Genomic DNA, 16,265 nt, shown 5'->3' on the forward strand with positions numbered 1-16,265 from the left:
TGGGAGCTTGACAACCTGGAGAGCGACGCCCTGCCCAGAGGGGACAGGAGTCACTCAGGTAAAGCTGGTGGTTGCCCAGTGGGAACGTGGTCCCAGTGTTGTCAGACCTTCGGGTTTATTAGAAGATATGAGACATTTGCATTTGTACTTGAAACCTCCTAATTTTGAAATACTTTCTCAAAATTGTTTGAAAACACTGTGCAGACTGAATGAAATATGGAATGCAGCCTGCTGACTATGTTTGTTCTGGATAATTAGGCAGATGAACAGATAGGTCTGTAGAAATGTGACTGGCATATCGAGTCATTGTTTCAAAATAAAATAACTCTTTAGATGCTTCTTGTTTTTTAAAATCACAATTAATTTACTTAAATTCGACAGAAGCAAAATAAGCTGACATTAAACTGAAAGAACTTCTGACCCTCATTATGCATTTCTTCACCAACAAAAATTCCTCTAAACCCAAGGAAAAGTCTATGACAACCGTTAAGAAATTGGAGACTTTATCATTACAATTATCACTGTATTTTTGACTACTTGTTTCAGTTTTTGACTGTATGAACTGACTCCCTACTTTTAGGAGATTTCAACTCCTCAGACATTCTTTCCTTGGTTTGTCTTAAGACGATCCTATCGTCCTTAGTCTACTTTTCTCAAAATTGTGGAGTACTATGAGAATCTCATGTTGATTGACCTTCTTTCCTTTGTATTTTTTTCAGGAATGGAGGTGTACTTAAGAGCCAGGACACTCCAGAATGTTTCGTTTCTTTTTCTGACCACTACTTTTTAATGTTTATGGCATAATGCTATGCCCTTTCATTATTTGGTAACTTCTGGAGAATTTTTTGCCTTTTTAGAAACTATTTTTGTTAAATAGGTATAAGAGAAAGTGGTTTTTTAATCCTCTGTCATTTCACCATATTTATCTGGAAACCTTTCTCAACTATTTTTAAAGTTAGTATAAATTTGACCAAGAAAGTGTTTAATACCATCGATATTTCTATCACATAGCACAACTCATAAAATCTATTCTTAGGCACTTAATAGGTATATCATTAATTTTGCAGTCTTATGCTACCCTATATCATGAGGCCATATTTATGTTTGTGCATCCACATACTGTGTATCAACTTCCTGGGTCATTTACTAATGGGGTCTCTGCTTAGATTTCTGGAATTACATATTTTTAAAGCTGAAACAGATCTTACAGATCAGTTGATTCTCTCATCCTTCAGATGATGCAACTGAAGCCCACGGAGATCAAGTTAGAAAGCTGTTAGGTTTTTCAAGAGATTGGAAACCTCCCAGGCTTTGTGAACAGCCACTCCTTCCCCAATGCCCACCTCTGGCATTAAGAACAGCTCCTCGTATGATCACAGAGAGATCAAACCCAACAAGCAGTGCGCTGCTGGTAGCAACAGTACGGAGAAGCTGCTGGTGGCGAGCAAAGAGGCTTTTCATGTTTTCAAAGCATCCCCTTCCGACGACTTCACAAGCACACTGACCGGGTGCTCACTCGAGTGTTAGGTGCTGGGTTTCCTGTTAGGTGAAAATGTGTATGTCTTCCGATTGGGCAGGAACACACAGATGAGGGGAACAGAGCTTCAGAAAAGGAATGCTCCTTCTACAGATATAAAACTACCTGATTAAGAGAATTTTCAGGTTTAAAAAAACTTAATCACCATTTGGAGATCAGGGCTCTGAATAAAGGTAATAACTACCTTATCTCCCTCTAAACATTTTCTTTTGATATAATGTGCCTTTTAAACTGTATTTTTGCAAAAGTTCCCCCCTCTCCTGCCCCGCAATGCTCTTGAGGGTTGATTTTTCCCCCACTTTTTTGTAAGGATGGATGCTGTCGTCAGTACAAATAATCCAGCAGAGTCTTACTCATCAGACTACTCTTTCTTGGTCCAAGATGCTTTCATTTGACATTTAAAATTGGAGACATGAACACACAGGTGACAGTCAGCCATAAAATCATGTACATATGTAACTATTTCCTTTGTGGGAAGTAAAATTACTTGTGAGTTTTTTCCAAAGGACACAATGTTCTGTACAGGATAGGAGTGTGTGTGTATGTGTGTGTATGTGTGTGTATGTTCAACAGAACAACATCCAACAGGCCATTGATACTTTACACTGAACAAAAATAAAGCTAGGCCTGCAATGAAGGGGATCATCAGTAACATTTATTTAAGGACGTTCAGTTCATTTCAATAAACATTCATTGTAAACATGCTTTATGCAAGAAATAATACTATGCCTCTAGCCCTGTTATTCACATCCCTCAACATCCACGTCAATTCTCCATAAAAAACTGTGGCTTCTCAGTTCCTAGAACCCTTCGTCTCTATTAATCTGTTTCTCTGCAATGCCTTTGCTCTCTATTCTCAACGTCTCATACCAGAGGTCTTTCAATATCAGTAATTGCACTGCCTCAAATACCCCAGTTTCAAGGGTCACCCTCTCTGCTTACCGCCTCTGAACTTTCTAACAGTCTTTCTCTAATATGTCCACTCTAGTAACTTTTTGAATCCCTGGATATTGCTAATCCATTGGCCTTACTTTATTACTTTTTAATCTTATTTCATGATTTTAAAATACATCATGAAACATTTCAGACATGCAGAAAAGTATAAAGAATAATAAAACAGTCATATTTCTACCACCCAGCAGAAGATATAAAACATTACAATAATGCTGGCCACGCCTGTGTGGCCTGTCCAGCTGCAGCCCTTAGGGAGGCACTATCTGCCCTCCGTGCCTGTTATTCCCATGCATGTCTTTATTCTTCTATTTGTGTACCCCTCTGCACAATCTTGTTTAGTTTTGCATGCTTTTAAGTTTAACGTTACTGGTGTCATGATGATTGTATTTTTTGAGAACTTGTTTATTTTCCCTTGATATCACATGAGAGTTATCTACTTTGGTGGTCCAGGGTTCACGGGTGCAGATCCTGGGTGCAGACCTACATACAGTTTGTCAAGCCATGCTGTGGCGGTGTCCCATATATAAAAATAGAGGAAGATTGGCAACAAGATGTTAGCTCAGGGCCAATCTTCCTCACAAAACAACAGACAAAAAGAATCATTGATTCTGTTGTATGTAACTGTACTCTGTTATTTTTCACTGCTGTGTTATATTCCACTATATGAATATACCACAATTTATTTATCAGTTCTATAGTTGATGGACATTTGGGTTGTTTCCAGTTTGAGGCTATTATTAACAAATATGCTGTGAATGGTCCTGTGCATGTTCTTTGGTGGACGTAGCTATCTTCTTTTTTTGGATATATACACAGGAACTGCTGGGTCAAAGGTTTATGGGTGTCCAGCTTCGGTAGAGACTGTCAACTGGTTTTCCAAAATGGCTTTACCAACTGATAGTCCCAAGTAAGATATGAAGAGTCTAGTTCCTCCACGTCCTCGCGAATCCTTTATTTTAGCCATTCTCTGGAGTCATGGTAATCTTTTTAAAACAAAAATCAAAGCACATCTTTCTCCCACTGAAATTCTCGCTGGCCCCTCACCACAGTTAGAGTGGGCCCGTCTTTTCTGGGCCTGCTTCCTTTTCCACTCCTCTCACCCTGCCTACCTGATCCACTGATCCATTTACTCAGCATGTTTCGGCCTCTGTGAATTTTCTCATTCTTCTTCCAAGCCTGGTGTGCTCTTTTCCCAGGTATTTGAGTCCCCCACTCTCTCATTTCCTTTTTTCTTTTCACATATCACCTCCTTAGAGAGATCTCTGCCTCCTGCCATGCTCCTATCACTCTCTATCTCTTTATCCCACTTTGTTTTTCTTCACAATACTTATCAGTTCCTGACATTATATCATAAACCTGTTTATTTGTTTATTCTTGGTCTCCTTCGCTAGAATACATGTCCCATGAAAGCAAGGACGTTGTCTTTCTTGATTGTCATTGGATACTCAGTGTTTGGTGCCTGGCAGAGTGTCTGGCACTGAGCAGGCACTTACATTTATGGCACAAGGAGACTTTGCTATCTGCACTAATCCTTTCTCTCCAGCAATTTCATCCCATCACTCACACTTTCAATCATGAATCTATTATTTTCCTTCTCTTTGCTCTCAACCATTTCTATCTTCCTTTTCTATCTACCTCTCTTCTGGTTTCTCTTTCCTTCCTCCTCCCCTCATTTCATTATTCATACCAGTGCATTGGGTTAGATTTTTAACAGTAAAGCTCTGAATTGCAGTGCAGCAAGCAGGAGAGCTAACACTTACTTTGCAACATGAAAAGCATAGTACAATACTCTACAATTTATCTTTACTTTAGCTGAAGGGTTTTATAGAAATTCTCCTCTGTGTTCCTCTATCCTCTGCCTCTTCCCTTTTCTCTACCCCTTCCACCAGACATTTCACAAACAGATCTCTGGAGTGGAGTCTATTCGACTTAACAATAAGCCGCTCTTGCAGTTGGAGTCACAGAACGACACTGTCAGATGCAGAGACAGCTGTAAACCCTGCTCTCCCAGATGGAGAGCAGCCGGAGTGGGGATTTGGTGGAGGGAGTTGAGAATACATTAGGCAGAGTCTGTGTTGAGAACAAAAGAGGCAGCTGACTCTTCACCACTCCATCGTAGTGGGCAAGAGTGTAGCATTCCAGATTTGTCATCGCCTTGGGGTCTGGCAGGGTCATTAGCATATTTCCAATGAGCAGGAGCACGAAACAGAGAATAACCTGTATCTGGGGCTGTGCCTGCCTGCCTCTCTCTTGTGCAAACAACAACTGGAAAATATGACTGAGGCCTCCACGAGGGAGAGAGAAATTTGGAACTGTTGTGAGACCATGGAAGAACGGAGCTAGATGGGGACATTGAAATGCTGTTCTTAGTCTGAAAAAGAGAAAAGATTCATCTTTAATAACACCAACTGCAAAGTGTACAATTGTCCAGGTGGCATCTGTCACACTGACACCCTGCATGATGGGGAAGAGAAAGATGTCTGGCACCCACGTTTGTGTGCAAATGGTCAAACAGCAATCCAGGATGCCTAAGGGCAGTCATGTGTAAGCCCCCAGGTAAACACAGGTAAGCCTACCCAGGCCTCTGTCTAATGCCCAGGCATGGTGTGTTACAAGCACAGCACCATTGGCTTGCATCACTCTATGAATATGTTTATGGATAAATTTATAAGCAGAGTTTCTAAGTAGCACAGTTACACAGGAAAAAATGATTGATTTATGTAAGTGTGGTTTTATTTTAACCATCCCATTCGATGCCTTAGGGAGTTTCTAGTGTTCTCTATCCAGGCAAGTCTAGGCTAACATCAGTCTTGCTCTCGTGTGGAGTATACTGTCATAATAAACTACAGTGCTGGCATTCACCACAGCTCCCTATCAAAGCCACTCCTTCCTCCCCCTGTCTTGGCAGACGTTACCTCCCACTGTAGACTCTGAAAAGGTCAGATAATTTTCCTGGTGTATTTTGCAGCTCAGCAGAGCAATGGCCCCCCATTCTGGCCAAAGGAATTTGAGGGTTACAGGAAAACATCTTTCTTTTCCTGATTTCCGAGGAGAGGTTTCTCCTTGTTCCTCCCTTCCATGGAGGAAGCATATGATGCTTGGAACTTGAGCCACTGTCTCGTGACCACGTGGGAGCAGCCCCAAGGATCATGAAGACGCTAACCCAGATACTGGACATGGTTGAGCAACAGAACCAATCTTGGCATTGCTTCTCTCTAGGCTTCTTGTTAGGTGAAAAAAATAAACTTACCTAGGGCCCTTTCCATCAGATATTTTGTTTCTTGCAGCAGAGAGCACTAACAATAGATTACAAGATATTTGTTATGACATGTACTAATGAATGCATAATCATGACTCCCCTATTGCAGGCCCCTCAGGGCTTTTTATTGCAGATAGAATAAAGTACAGCGTCCTTACCTTGGTCCACCGAGCCCTACACAATCAACCCCTCCACTGCTCCAAGTTCTCTCAGGCCTTGTGCTATGTTCCCCGCTGACATTTGTTCTCCTTTACTTTCTTGCTTGCTGTCACTGCCAAATTCCAACCTCAGGGCCTTTGCACGCCCTAACTAAACCCTATTCCTTCCTCTACACTTACCTTAAAGGCAACTTCCTCAAACGGATTTGGCATGTTACCCAATCTAAAGCAGATCTCCTATGCTAGTCCCTCTGATAGTTCTCTGCTCTTTCCCTCAGTGACTATGGCTGACTGGGTGGGCTCCCTCACTATCTATGCCAATCTTCTTCTAGAAGGCAAGGACGAAGATTAAAACTGCCTTTCCCAGGCTCCTTTGAAGCTGAGTTCTAGAAGTGTTTCAGATTTTGTCTATCAGACATGCATGCCGGAGGCGGTTTTGACATGCTGTTGCATGAGCAGAGAGAGGTGGGTAGAGGAATTCGGTTGGTTGGCTGTGGTCCTGGCAGAGGAGATGTGATTCTCACCTTGACAAGGGCAGTGGTTTCCTTGGCGGCCTAGTTCTGCAATATGGTTTGGGATGTTGAGCCTGGAATGGTTGCCTAGAGTCTGTTTCTTTTATGCCTCTTTAAAATGTGAAGCTGGCTGTATTTCTTAATACATCCTTCTCTGCTTACATTGTCTAGAGTGGATCCTGTTGTGTGTACTTAAGAAGCCTGACCTACAGAGAAGTACTGCAATTTGTAATTACATAGTCATTCATGCATTTCCTTGTTATGTGGTGTCTCCAACTAGCCTCTGTGCTCTGAACACTTAACGCAGGGTATAGTATATGTCTAAAGCTCAAAAATGTATGGGGTGGGTAAATAAGTAAGTGATTTAAAAAAAACAGACCTTGCATATAAAGTTATAAGAAAAAATAAAGTACTGAAGTCACATCTTTGATATTTAAAACTCTAGTGATGTCTAAGAAGCCAGAAGCCAATATTTACAATGGATTTCCAACTTACTTGTTTCCCCTGGCAGACTCATGGCTCTGAGAGCCAAATTTGAAGCACTTAGGACCAGAGAACATGACCTCTGTTATGACGTGGGAATGATAATCTGGGCCATAACTATTTTGTTTCTCAAGAAGTGTGATTTTCCTCAGGGAGATTTTCCTGACCATTTTCTGTCCTTCCCAAGAGGGTAAATCACACTCTGAGGCACTTGCATGAATCATGGAACTCTCCACTAAAGACACAGCCACATACTGTCTCCTGGGTGATTCCCTGGTTAGACACTCACCTGTCCGCCGGACTGTCAGATCCACGAGGGCGTGAACCCATGTCTGGCTTGGCTAACCACTGTCCCCCAAGTGATGAGCCTAGCACAATGCCTAGCACACAATCAGCAGTCAGTAAACAAATGGATTGTGCTGCATGTTATTTAAGCATAAATTTTGCGAAGTTTCATAAAGGACTAAAGCTAGTGTTATATTTGCACTAAAGAATCAGATATCTCTTTTTATGTCTTATTTGTGTATGTACATTCTTATAAATGAACCATCCCCGTCTCATTTGTGTAAAAATACATTTTCTGCAGCCTTCTTCCATTGTAGTAGCCTCTCTCTTCTACTTTGTTTTTTCCCTCAACTACTAAAAGAGCAAATAAGTGTCTCTTGCTTTCTTTGCCCACCATCCTTGTAGCTTGGCGTGTCTCCGAATCCTCCCTCTTCCTGATCTTCCCACTAGAGGCTCATACTGTCTGAAGTGGCCCATTGTTTGGAGTTATTCCTGGCTGATGACTCTCACCATCATAAATATTAGGAGGGAGTGGAGACGGAGAGGACACAGGGAAAAGGGAAGAAAGCACTGACCCCAGAGAAGTCCTCCACAAAGTTCATCTCCCCAGGAAACAAGACAAAACAGAGGTTGGTGTTTCTTCACAGAGGCCAAATAGTCCTTCTCAAAGGCTGGTGTTGCAACAAACATACTTCTGCAGTGTTTCCTTGTGTTTGATTCTGTTCTGTTTATTGGTCCAGAAGTTACATTAATAAGTATAGATTTTATTGTTTTAATCCAATACAATTTACAGTACATTTTATCTGACACACAGTAGGCATATATGACAAGGAGATCATTTATGCAAATAAACAATGTACTTTCTCTTCTGTTTTTATCACTCCTTTATGTCTATAATTGGCATCAATGTCCAAAGCCTTTATTGACTCCAAGAGTGCCCATTAGTACACAAATGATCACATCCTCGTTTTACGCCACCAATAATTGAGATTCCCTCGTTCTGAAATGCTCTTCCTTGTGCCCCCATGTTGAGGACGCTTCCTCTGCTCATGTCCTCCCATTGCTCCCGTCTTCTTGCACATGACTCCCCAACACAAACACACTCACACACGCACACTCATGTCACCTGTCTCTAAGAATTCATGCTCCCCAGACAGCTGGGAATCTAGAGGGTGCTGCGAGCAGCCTGTATGAGGGTGTAACGCACATGTGCCAAGGGGCAGGAGTTAAGTTGAAATTCAGATGCAAAGACAGGGACATAGAACAGGACAGAGGGCGCAGAGACCCTGAGCCCTGGAGCCCGGGGTGTTTGAGGCCTAGGGAAGGGAAGGGAGGAGTAGTCAAGGATGATGGTGAGGAACTAACCCAGCTACACTACAGTACGTTCAACTCAAGACTTCCCAACATCCAAATCAGCTTTCCCTTAAAATCACTAAGCCAAGTTTGCCTTCAGGACTGTAGGAATCTTTTCATTTGAAAGTTTTGTTATTTGTAGTATTTGAGTCATATAAAGGAATGTAGTGTAAGTTTTGTCACATAATGATGACATAAATACTTGTGGCACAAAGATCACCCGTCAGTGGTAGACCTTTTATCTCAGTTCCTTCTAACTCTCACAGTTACCTGGAATTCCTTTTAGAGAACACACAAGCTTTCAGGCTAGACATTGAAAGGAAGGCTAAAGCTGTAGCTACCGGGGACAGTTGACACACTGGTATGAGTGAGCTTCAGGCAAAGCATAAGTGGTGACAGCTGGTGTTTCCTATAAGGAGGGTGAGAAACAGAGGTGCCTGAGGACCCGGGGAGAAATGTTCACTCCCACTGGGGAGCAGGGAGAAAAGGGGCTCAGACATTCTCAATGCAAATGCCCCAAGCTGAACAAGACTTTTTTTCTACACCTGTGCCACTTATTTCTATCTTTTCAGGAACAAATGAAAATTGTGGACAGAGGTACTCCAATACCATGTTCTCACAAGTGACCAAATGCAGATCCTTACAGAAACTGTTTCCAAGATGGTGACATTTATATTGGTAATATTTATAGTTTACTGAGTGCATATTAAATGTATTGTGCTCAACTCTGGGGCTACAACTCTCAGAAAAACTGGGAATCAGAGCTCAGGCACCTTGTAGTCTAGTGGGAGACAGACAAGAAGCCAGGCAATTACCATACAGTCAGAGAAGTGTGAGTCTCTTATGCCAGTTTGAGACCCACCTTCACAGCGTCCTATAGTCTCCTCAAAAGTAAAATCAAACACTTTTTTGTGCAGTGATTTCTTTCGTGCCTGCCTCTCCTGATCCATTGTTGGCTCCAAGAGACAGGACTTGTGTCCATCTCATTGACCGCCATACACTGGGGCCGTTCTGGACAGGTACTGAGTAAATCATTCTAAATATATGAGCGAGTAAATGAACGGATGCTAGAGGAGAGGCGAGCACGGAGTGCTGAGGGACCATCAGCTCTCTCCTGGGGCTCAGGGAGGCTTTGGGGAAGAAGCCATATTTCAGCTGACACCTACTGGGGAAATGGCCAGAGCAAGAAAGAGCCACTCTTGGAGGCCTAGGGGCAAGACTGCTCGGTGCATTGGAGGGAGCTGGGAACTGCAGGCTAGAGCTCAGAAACACTGCTCTGTCCATGGCCTTTGTGCAAATTAGAAAACAGTGTCATCTCGAGGTGGATAAATTGCAAAAGGTTGCCCCCTTTCTAGGCCAACCAATGAGAAAAAAGAGACTTTTCTTCCAGGATGATTGAGTCTCTCCGCTCTGCACTGTGACTCCCTCTTGTCCGGGAGCCACCTGCACAGCCGTGCCCAGTGGCCCTGGGATGGGGGAGGAGGGTGCAGAGAGCCGAGCCAAATCTAAGAAGCAGGGCAGACTCACAAACAGCTTTTCTGGACCTCTAAGGAGTTTGAACATCATTCTCTGGTCAGCGATAACCTTTTGAAGAATTTAACATGGGAATGACTCTCTGACAGAAGTTGAATTTCTTGAGCTCCTGCTCATGTGAGGGGCAGACAGGGATCGGGTACCCGCCTTAGGGGAACCTACAGTTCAGTGGTGAGAGAGTGGGCTGGGGGCAAGCCACCCACACGCTGGCACTACAGAGAAAAGAGCAAGACGCTGAATAATATGTCCTCATACAAAATTGAAACATGAATGTAAAAAAGACAAATCACTAATTTCACACGCACCCATACACAGTCTTTCTCCCCACCCTCCCCGCATCCTCAGTGGTGAAATAAAACCTCACCTTCCAGGAAATGAAGTTTGGAGAATGTTGGTCAGAATATGGCCGTTGGCCTAGCTTTAGTCTCTACTTGGGCGTCTTCAAACTAGTTCAGTCCATCCTGGGGAAAACATCCCCTATTGACACACCTTGCCTCACAGTTTAGCAGGGCCGCTTGCAGATGGGTGCTATTCATAGCATCCCAGAGCTGTAAAAGGCCAGTCTGAGTGCCTGATTTGGAACTCTCAAATTTAGTTTAGCAATCCTGTGAGTTAATGTCGGTCCTCTCATCTTTTCTTGAAGTTCTCTAAGGGTGGAAGTCCATGTTCCAAAGTTTCATCACCCTGACGAGTGGGACGTTCCACTGGGTTCAAACACAATCTTATCCGCTTTAGTGCAGGACTCTGCCTCTTTGCTCCTCTCCTGGAGCGGAGGTCAGAAAGCTCTTAAACATACCTCTTCTGCACACTCAACAAACCCCATTGCCTTTTACTCCTCATCCTAGGATTCACGTTCTCTCTTTCTAAAATATTCATTTCTCTTCTCTGATCTGTCTTCTTTCCAGTTTCCTTTCTTCAAAAAAAAAAAAAAAAAAAAAATAGCAGGAACATGCATTTGGGGAAGCAGAAAAGCTACTAAAGGTAGTTCCAGTCGATTCTTGTTATTAGTGGCTGTTACCTTCTATAAAGTTGCTGTGAATATTGAATTAGTGAACACTGACCCATTGCTCCTAGGGGAAATATAGATTAGGCTCCTGTGAGCCTCTGGTCACATTTTCATTAATGGATCATTATGTAACCTTGTTTTATGTGTGTTTCTGTTGAAAGACACTTTATGCAATATATAATGTTGATTCATTAACATTGAACTCATGGCCAACAGCGCTATAACTCATACCTGAACGAAGCTTAGGGAACATGCATATTTTCTCCGCAAGGCACGTCACAGCCTGCTTATGCTTGGGAACACTAGACAGTGCCTCAGCACTAGGCTTGGGGGCCTTATTATAAACAGTGAAATCACCCAAAGAAAGCACAGCAATGTGAAGAATGTGGCAGTAACTAGAGAGCAAAAAGGACGCTTTATTTAAAGATAAGAGCTGAAGCAGGAAGGCAGAGCATCCTTGTTCAGCTGGGAACGTGAGCTCTGGTAACTCAGATTCTCCCCTGCTCTGAACAGGTCTGTGAATCACTGTAATGTGCTGCGAGTATTGATTTTGGGGTTACAAATAAATCTCAGCAAGCAGGCAGATTTGCCTGTATTTGTTCCTGTCTATTACGTGATGGGGGCCTGTTGCAGATGGTAGAAAAAAGGGTGAGAGGAGGGAATTGAACAGTTTTTGGAGACCCAGGAGAATTTTGAAAGTGATTTGTGAGAGCTACGGTCCCACCACAGTAGCCAGCGAGCCGGAGGTGGAGAAATCTAGTTCCTTGCACCTCCAGCAATCTGTCTGCAGCTTTTCTAGTGTGAAAAATGCCTTGCCATAATATGCGAACTTTGTCACCATGTATGTGTAATTATATTTTAATAAAAAATAGATTTATAGCCAGACAATGAGTCATGAGGTTAAACAGCCCAGAAGCTGCTGTGAACTCTCAGCCGTCAAACCGTGGTCCTCCCGCCTCCACGACAGCTCTGACTTCCTGCCGGGGGGTGCCTGACTGAACACCATTCACCCATGAAGGGGTGCAAGGGCTCCTGGGAGCCACGTTCTTTGCTTGGCATTTTAATTTTAAAGACCGATGATCCGTCAACACTCCAATTCGATGAATCAAAAGTCAAATCCACACTTAACAGGAAAAGATAAAATCATCAATTTAAAGGAATAAAACAAATCTAAAAACTGATGAGAAAGTAATTTTGTGAAATCCTTTCAAAGCATGTACTTCTCGTTGCTCCCATACACATTTGCTGCTCCAGTTTGACTCTTAAAAATTATTTTTTTCTTTTACTAGAACTAAAGTATAATTTTACTTCTAGATTCTTCCAGGGTCATGCTCCAAACAGAAGCAAAATAAAAATCTTTCAGTCGCTTGTTGGACAACCATTGTGAGAGAAAATGCATGGTTAGCTGCAGAGTTGTACCTTAAAGCTATAAATTTATTTTATTAAACAGAAGGGGAATGGGTGAAATTTAAAGACACTGTAACTGTGACCTTGTTTTCTTGGAATAACATTCTTGTCTGATTTATTCCTTTAGTTTTACACAGAGAAACCACTCAAGATACACAGCAATGGCAACTCCTTTTTGGCAAGAGTTTCACTCTTATAAAAGTCTGATGTATTCAGTGATGAACTTGGATTAAAACAAGTTTTTCAAAAAATCCACAGACTTAGAAACATTAAGCACTCATTACATTTGGATTAAATAAAAGAAAGGGTAAAGCATTGACATTTTCCCCTAAGAGATAACAGTTCTCCACATTTTTATATAATCTCTTAAAAGGTAACGTTTAATTTATGTATATGTATATAACTTCTGCTAATACGACCAGTCTCCACTAATACATATATGTGACTAGATGACCATATGGGAAGTCTGTTCATATTTTTAGTAACTTTTATTTTTTTTCACCAGACAATAAAATGTCCAGTATCAAATAAATAAGGGTCATGTGATTCCCAAGTAAACTGACCAGAATGCTCATCAAATTCAAAGAAGCGGAGTCAGATCGTTTCCAAAGGTGAAAGCTGCGCCCCTTCGAAGTCAGTGACCTGTGGAATGTGGCGATCTTGTCTTGTATTTAATGTGAGTCAAGCAGCCTGGTGCTGTCAAGCTCATCTTTCAGCCCCTCCGCCTTCCGCCAAGTGTTAGTGTTTTCATTCTTAGAAGAAAAATTTGTGAATTTCTTAATTAAAATGAAATTGAATCTATTAAAATGACATTGATCCTGATTGATTCTTTCACTCAAAATAGTAACAGACTAAAGGAAAATACTGTGAGGTATGAATTAATGGTGTAGTTTATCGACTATAGCTGTCGTGACTCACGTATTGGCCTTTGAGTTATTTTCTAATGAAAGGTTGTTGGATGGGGCCTTGAAAGTGTTGAGAAAATCAACAGAATGTTCTTGGAATGACTGCCGGCAAACTTTCTTTTATTTTTGTCTCTTCTCATTAGTAGAGAGGGCAGGTCACTTTCAGAAGGATTAAGAGGTCAAAGAACTTGGTGCAGGGAAGTCTACACCAGCCTTCAGAAGGCTGTTATCAGAGGATCAGCCAGAAAAGTCTTAGAGTTAATCCTTTGGCTGGATCCAAGGAAAACCCTTTACCTATTTTTTCCTTTTTTTCTCCCTTTACAGAGGCCATTCCCCACAAAGCACCTCTCGCTTTGCCTTCATGTCTCAGCCCAGATTTACAGGATCCACGTTCTGTTCTCTCCAGCTCCTCCCTTCTTCTCAGTACCCTCTTGGTCTCCAAGCCTAGCCCTTCCCAGCTCTGTCTTCTTTCTGCCTTTGACCTCTTACTATCTTTTCTTAGCTTTATCTGGTATTCCCCCTAAAACCCTCCTAGCCTCTAGAATAACCCAAACCTTAGCTGACACAGAACTTCTTCTAGAAAAATGGGGGACAAATGAGACTGTACTTACAGAATGCTGGTGTTAAAGAGACCTTGGGAAATCTGGTCCACATGCCTTCTTTCCCCACCATTTCATAGGTGACAAAATTTGTGGAATTGCCCATAGTCTCACAGCAGGGAGTGACTGAGGCAGGACTAGGACTCAGGACTGGTGAGCCTACCTTGCCTCTCAGTAATGGCAGCAAATTGGTTGCAAAGTCCTTTAGACAATCCAAGCTGCTCTACACATCTAAGGTGGTTAACCCAGCAGGCACGCATGTTGGCAACATGAAAATTAAGAGGGGTGGGCATTTGCTTTACACTCAGAACCCCGTGAACTGTACTCACGGCCAGAGGCTTCAGTCACTATGCCACAAGGGGGAAGTGAACTTTTCGCCACCTCATGGCAGTTGTCACAAGGACACCCTCCTTCTTTGCCTCATCACTGCATTCTGTGAACCATTGCTCACTTGCAGACTGAGTAACCCAGAAACTGGGGGAAACCACACTGTGTGTGTTTGACAGGAGTTTACCTAATGCCATAGAAAAAGAAACCAAATAAAGGCTTCCGCTTTGTTGGGGCTCTTCCCACTTGCTTCCCAGCTAGAGAGCGGAAGAGCAAGGAGGACCGGATGCTCCATATACGGCCTGTGCTCCTTGCTGTTCAGTCACAGAGGGCTGGAGCCCACCTGATATTTGTATTAGGGTTAGGAAGTTGGCCCTTGATAGGAGTGTTGAACGCACTTTGCTATTCACTTTTTGTGGTTGGAGAAGCCTCCTAATAGCAAACTTTAGAAGAAAGCACCACCTTGTGGTCTGATGCATATATTAAAATAGCAAAATTTGAGAGCTAAAACTGGAAATGCTCCCTCAGCTGGTGGCAGAGAAACCGTGATCTGAAGACCGATTCCAGAGTGGCTGATTGGAAGCAAGAACACCCGAGGTGTCTTTCTGCCACTTCTTGGGGTTCTTGGGTCAATGACAGCATCACCTTTCGTGGAGTGAGTCTCATGTTTCTGACACTAATATACTATGCTGTTCATAGACTGTAACCAATTTAATCCTTTCAAAACCACAGGGAAATGGGTCTTGTTGTGTCAGCTTTGTAAGTAAGGAAACTGAGGCTGAAGTCACCCAGTGGTTTGACCACACATAAGGGGAAAGCTTGGATTGGAAGGCAAGACCTTCTGACACACGGTCTCTGCTCTTAACCACTGCTCTGCCGATCCCCAAGGCCAAGACCAGGGTCCACCTCAGGTTCTCCTAGAGAACTGTGGCCTTGGGTTCTAAACCAAACCAGAAGCAGCTGGAATCCCACCCGAAATTCACTTGAGGTGCTGGAAGTAACCCATTCTCCAAGGTCGCCCTGGTCAGGAAGGTCGTTCTCAGAGGTAGGGACTTCACTAGTGCCCATCCAACTTCTGACAGAGCCAGAGATGAGGGAGTCATTTTAGCTTTTGAGGATGGGCCAGAGAACAACGGAGCAAGTGACCAGACCCCAAATAGTTTCATGAAGAAACAAACCAGGAAGAGATATTTGGCAAATAGTCACTTGCGCAATTGTAGTGTTTACCTGAACCATGATATTTTATCTGTTTTAAAAAGCAATTATTTTATCATATTGGTTGTTTTAAAGGGAGTTTTGGAGTATCCGTTTGGCTAGCATCTAATGTAAGTGGGTAGTAGTAATGTAAGATAACATTAAAAAGGAGGCCTTGCCATAGTCTTGTTCCAGTGACATCGTAAGTGTCCTTGGGCAAGTCACTTCTTTGTCTCTGGGTCTCAATTATCTCATTTGTAGAATAGGGGGTTGGACTTCACTAAAAGGTGGATGGTTCTAAAATAGCGTACAGTGCAACTGTCGGAAACTATGAGTCGGGATTTCAGCTTTCTCTGTTTCCTTAGAATGTCTGTCCTGCCCATGTTTCCTTCCTATTCTCAACGGAATCTGCTGCTAATTTTAGTGACACAATGATTCGCACACAGTGATGTTCAGGAATGTTTTGTAATGACAATAATTTGGGGGAAATATACGCTTCTCTGCTTTTCCAAAGGAGATAAATGCACCTAGTTCATGACTTCCTAGCCTCTTTCATCCACCAAAAACAAATACAAAAAGTGTTTTAAAGTACCATAAAAAGAAGAAGTACTGCTATGGATTTTCTTCCCGTAGATGGCTAATATGTGACACCAACTCACATGTTTTGTTTGTTTCAAAGCCTCTCCCATTCTATTTCCTTCTTGCGTTCTCCCTCTCAATGTCTTAGTCTGCTTCTCTGTTGAGCCATTCTTC

At 42.6% G+C, this 16,265-nt stretch overlaps 1 long non-coding RNA gene across 1 annotated transcript; it reads left to right on the plus strand.

Moving 5' to 3' along the window:
* The first annotated feature begins 2,042 nt into the window (after positions 1 to 2,042).
* LOC139077249 (uncharacterized) lies at positions 2,043 to 13,294 on the plus strand. The gene is made up of 2 exons (XR_011529601.1): positions 2,043 to 7,817; positions 12,993 to 13,294. It is a non-coding gene; the product is annotated as an uncharacterized lncRNA (long non-coding RNA).
* The last annotated feature ends 2,971 nt before the right edge of the window (positions 13,295 to 16,265 follow it).

The sequence above is a fragment of the Equus przewalskii genome, chromosome 19 (assembly GCF_037783145.1).
Source record: "Equus przewalskii isolate Varuska chromosome 19, EquPr2, whole genome shotgun sequence".
NCBI lineage: Eukaryota > Metazoa > Chordata > Mammalia > Perissodactyla > Equidae > Equus > Equus przewalskii.